The sequence below is a fragment of the Leopardus geoffroyi genome, chromosome B2, assembly GCF_018350155.1.
Source record: "Leopardus geoffroyi isolate Oge1 chromosome B2, O.geoffroyi_Oge1_pat1.0, whole genome shotgun sequence".
In the NCBI taxonomy this organism is placed as follows: domain Eukaryota; kingdom Metazoa; phylum Chordata; class Mammalia; order Carnivora; family Felidae; genus Leopardus; species Leopardus geoffroyi.
Window position 1 is genome coordinate 105,753,963 of NC_059332.1, and position 5,604 is coordinate 105,759,566.

At 37.5% G+C, this 5,604-nt stretch overlaps 1 pseudogene; it reads right to left on the bottom strand.

Annotated features, from left to right (window-relative positions):
• Nucleotides 1-4,344: 4,344 nt before the first annotated feature.
• LOC123610103 lies at nt 4,345-4,455 on the bottom strand (annotated as a pseudogene).
• Nucleotides 4,456-5,604: the final 1,149 nt, after the last annotated feature.

A 5,604-nucleotide genomic window follows, 5' to 3' on the forward strand; every position in this document is an offset into this window, starting at 1 on the left:
TTGTGCTCACGCCAAAATGTTTCATGAGAATTAAAATAGGTAGCAGGTGTAAAATACTTAGGTTTCAAATAAAGGCAACTAAAAATAGTATGAAAGAGGAGAAGAGAATGGGAGAAGGGTCTCAGTTAGGGGACTATTGTAATATGTAAGTAAGAAATGATAAAGTGGTGAGAGATTTTTAAAAAACCCTCAATGTTTTCTGGGATCTACTCCAGTTGTAGGGATGATAGGGTGGTCGGGAGAAAATGGAGCAATAAACAGGAGGGCTGTGGGAGGAGCAGAGGAGAAGGAGAACACAGAGGCTTAAAGCTGAACTTGGTAAGCTGAAAATACTCAACAGACATCCACGTGGAGTTCAGGGAAGAGGCACAGGCTGGAAATACAATCAAGGGAGTCATCAGTATATAGATGACAGTTAAAGCCATGAGGCTAAATGAGGTCACCAAAGAAGTACATGGAAAAAGAGGAGAGCAGAGGACCACAGGCTGAGCCTTAGACAGTCTTGGGAGCACCAATGTTTGGAAGTCAGACTGATGAGGATGTACCAGAAAAGAAGACAAACTAAGACTAGCTCCTTTTCTGAATCTATTTATATTTTCAATATCTTTGAACATCATGGTGCTATGGCAGAGTAAATAGGGGTTGCCATAAATTATTCAGAAGAATCTAGGAAAGAAATAGCTATTTCATGGGCACCTGGGTGGCTCAGTCAATTAAGCATCCAACCCTTGATTTCGGCTCAGGTCACCATCTTACGGTTTGTGAGATAGAGCCCCGCACTGACAGCACAGAGCCTGCTTGGGACTCTCTCCCTCCCTCTCTGTCTCTTAGTCCCTCCTCTGTTCACACTCTCTTTCTCTCAAAATAAATAAACTTAAAAAAAGAAAGAGCTATTATAAACTACAGTATGATAAATTAAAGGTATAAAGAATAAATGTGTGCATATGTTTTCATAGTTTCTCAATTTATATTTCCTTTGGTGGCAAAAAAAGTTTAATTTACACAGAAGTTCAAAGGTACAAAGGATAAATCCTCAACATGTGCTTTCATCTCTCAGTTTCTGTGTCCTTTTATTTACAGCAGATGGTACAAGAAGGCAAAAATTCACCCCAGAGTTTGTCCTCCATGGTATCTTAAAAACACAAAGGTGCTAATTTGTGTTTTGAAAGACAGGGTCTATTTCAACAATTTCCATTTTTCTAAGGACAGTCATTCAAAAAAATTCATATTGTATACAAGGAAGACTTTATGTAATATAATATTCTGCAGCAGGGTGTTCGGCTTGCTCTCATTCAATTCCCTTATTGGCAACTATTCGTAACACAAATGCTTTTTGTCCTTTCCTCCCTCTCCCTGCCACAATAGACCAAGTAATTAACCAAGTGAAGAGGCTGTCAATTAAACACTGATACTAATCTAGGCATAAAAGCTTCTTTAGGGAACATCGGTTTTGAACATATTTTCAGCATTATCAGCATTGATTTTATTCAATCCAATTCTCATACAATCGAGTGCTCCAAATGTTTACATGCCATCCAGGCAACGCTTGCAACATGGATGACCCACGCTGTAGAAACAGCGCTCACAAAGAATGTACGAAGAATAAGCTCTCTATTGTGCCTCCGAGGCCTATTTTTCCAGGAATAGATGTTCCATCATTAATTAATGTCGTACATCTTTAATGATAAGATTGTCAAAGACAATTAAGGAAATGATTACAAGTGTCCTTGGCAACTGGAATGCCTACTGATTTTAGCTTACTTTCCCTAAGTGTGGCTTAAAGGTCATTTCTTTGAAGTGTGAAGACTTAAGCATGCCTTGCATTGGTGTCATTATGTACAAATGTTACACAAAAAGGGGACATCTTTTTAGCTTGATTTCTTCAACATGAATTACAAGATATTTGAAAATAATTACATTTTTGAGCCATTGCTTCAGCCATTAACTTCAGGAATTGCTAGAGTTGTTACCTGTCTTGTTAACCTGTTTGATTAACTCACATACTGTGCACTGCAATTAGTTTCCTTTAAATAAATTAACTTGGGGCCCTCGCTGGCTATCAACGATTTCCTCCTTTCTCTGACTTTCACTTCAGTATGCATCCATTCAGACAGACTTGCCCAAGCCTGTGAGCCCTTGGGGCTTCATGAAAAGACTCTTCTTTCAAATCATTGTGGAAAACTGTGGAAAGTCTGTAACTGTACCCTTTCTTCAAGCCAATGAGTTCATCTTCTAGCTTCACGGATGCACAGCAGGCAGCAGAAGCACCTTGGTTGCTACACTTCTCTTTATCCCAAATCCCATGCAAATGAGACAGGGATGCGGGTGGATGTGACACACAAAATGAATTTGAATGACAGCTCAAAAGCCCCATGTGTAGAGAACCCTGATCTTTTATAATGGGCACCAAGCAAACCCATGTGGCTTGTTCTAGAGGAAGAAACTGTCTTTAACATATTGGACAGGAAGTAAACCTGCCTTCTGCTCTAGAGGGAGACACTATCTCTCTATTTAAAGGCTTTCTCTTACACAAAAATCCGTGTAAAGATAAAGGTAATCAGCACCTCTAGTTGGAGGACTTGCAGAAACATGAGAAGCCGATGGAGAGTCTTTTCCTAACACCTATTTCTGCCAGACATTAATTATGACAGAATGTCTGGCAGAGAAATATTAACCATTATCACCTTTGAAGGAAGACTTCAAACCACACATGCTCCATTCCGGAAAAACATTCTAATGACCCTTTCCCTACCCACTCCTACTCCATTCCCCAAGCATGCCATTTTCCCTCCTGATATTAAGGCCTATGATATTTTCACTGGTTTTTCTTTGTGCTAGCCACACAAGAGTCATGTCTAATGCTCAGTCATATAAATCATGGCAATGCCGAACAATACCTTATTTGCTTCATCCTTCTTTCCCTAGCCCTATGTTTCCATTTGCTTTTAACATTTTCATTTACTTATAAAAGAACTTACTGCATATAGTCTGTATTGTAAACTGCTTTAAAATATCTTAGGAGAGAAGCTGTTACATATTTTAAAATAAATATCAAATAATGGAAAGATTGCACAGGCCAAAATAGTAGAACTATTTAAAAAAATTTCATGAACAGACCAATCACCAATGACCTCTCGAAAGATATTTCAAAGCACTTCTTCAAATTCATTCATCTCGTAGCTATTCCCCAAAGTATTCTAAAATATCAGAAGAGGTGAGATAAGGGACATCACAATAGTGAATAAAACAGGCCTGCTAATTTTTAAATTCATATTGGTTACTGGTAATGATAGTAGCATACATTTATTGTATTAAAAATGTGTGAGATATAATAAAGAAAAATTAAATTGTCCACAGCATATCACTATCTGATATAAACAATGCTAACTTTTGTGTGTGTGTGCGCTATGCATTAGAATCACCTGGGGATTTCTTTCTTTTTTTCTCTTTCTTTCTTTCTTTCTTTCTTTCTCTGTCTGTCTTTATTTCTCTCTTAATATAATTTATTGTCAAATTGGCTTCCATACAACACCCAGTGCTCATCCCAACAATTGCCCTCCTCAATGCCCATCCCTCACTCCTCATCAGTCCTCAGTTTGTTCTCTGTATTGAGAAGTCTATTACCGTTTGCCTCCCTCTCTCTCCGTTTGTAACTTTTTCCCCTTCCCCTCCCCCATAGTCTTCTGTTAAGTTTTTCAAGACCCACATATGAGTGAAAACATATGGTACCTGTCTTTCTCTGACTGATTTATTTCACTTAACATAATACCCTCCAGTTCCATTCACATTGCTACAAATGGCCAGATTACATTCTTTCTCATGGCCAAGTAGTGGTCCATTGTATATATAAACCACATCTTCTTTATCCCTTCATCAGTTGATGGACATTTAGGCTCTTTCCATAATTTGGCTATTGTTGAAAGTGCTGCTATAAACATTGGGGTACATGTGCCCTTATGCATCAGCACTCCTGTATCCCTTGGGTTAATTCCTAGCAGTGTTATTCCTGGGTCATAGGGTAGTTCTATTTTTAATTTTTTGAGGAACCTCTACACTGTTTTCCAGAGTGGCTGCACTAGTTTGCATTCCCACCAGCAGTGTAATAGGGTTCCCGATTCTCCACATCTTCGCCAGCATCTATAGTTTCCTGATTTGTTCATTTTAGCCGCTCTGACCAGTGTGAGGTGGTATCTCAGTGCGGCTTTGATTTGTATTTCCCTGATGATGAGTGACATTGAGCACTGTTTCATATGTCTGTTGGCCATCTGGATGTCTTCTTTGGAAAAGGGTCTATTCATGTCTTCTGCCCATTTCTTTACTGGATTATTTGTTTTTCGGGTGTGGAGTGTGGTGACTTCTTTATAGATTTTGGATACTACAATGCTAACTTTTAATTAGCAATAATCGCACCTCAGATAAACCTCATCGGCTATGATACTGCCACGGCGCAAAGCTACAATGCTAACTTTTAAATGTAGTTCCATGTCGTTGCTGCAAATGGCAGGATTTCATTCTTTCTCATTGCCAAGTAGTATTCCATTGTATATATAAACCACATCTTCTTTATCCATTCATCAGTTGATGGACAGTTAGGCTCTTTCCATAATTTGGCTATTGTTGAAAGCGCTGCTATGGAACTGGAGGGTATTATGCTAAGTGAAATAAGTCAGTCAGAGAAAGACAGATACTATATGTTTTCACTCATGTGTGGATCTTGAGAAACTTAACAGTAGACCATAGGGGAAGGGAAGGGGGAAAAAAAGTTACAAACAGAGAGGGAGGGAGGCAAACCATAAGAGACTCTTAAATACAGAGAACAAACTAAGGCCTGATTGGGGGCGGGGAAGAGGGGAAAGTGGGTGATGGGCATTGAGGAGGGCAATTGTTGGGATGAGCACTGGGTGTTGTATGGAAGCCAATTTAACAATAAATTACATTAAAAAATAAATGTAGTTCTGTGTCTGTCTATATTAATATAGATATCTATTAATCAAATTGTGTGTATAGATTATTTACTGATTATTTTTAAAATTAACAACTTATCTTGAGCATATTCAAACTATGCTATTGATGTTATTTAAAAATATAAGTTTTAATGGCCTCATGTATTTTTCTATCACTTGACCAGACCATAATTTATTAAGCAATTATCTGCCCAATGGTTTATTATTTGAATTGTTTATGATTTTCCCAATAGAAAGTCTGTAGCACATAACCTTGTCCATATTTGTGATTATGTCCTTGGAATGGATTCCTAGAAATAAAATAACTAAGTCAAATAATTAGGTGTAAGGCTCTTGACATGGGTGTACTTCTTTCCAGAAAAACTGAACCAATTTATACATGCAGCAATTGCAAATAAGAATGCCTGTTTTGTAGTTTTTCTTATTCATTAAATATCATTGCTAAGGACATTTTGCCTGTCTTATTTGCCATAAATACGTTGTCTAAGTTTTCTGTTTTCTTTGAGGTTTGTTTTGGTGTTTAGAAATATGAAACATGTATACCATCAAATACATCTTATTATTTCTTGCATTGCTTTTATGATTTTAAATTCCTTGTCAATTCTGAAATTAGTTCAATATTTTCTGATATATTCTTCTA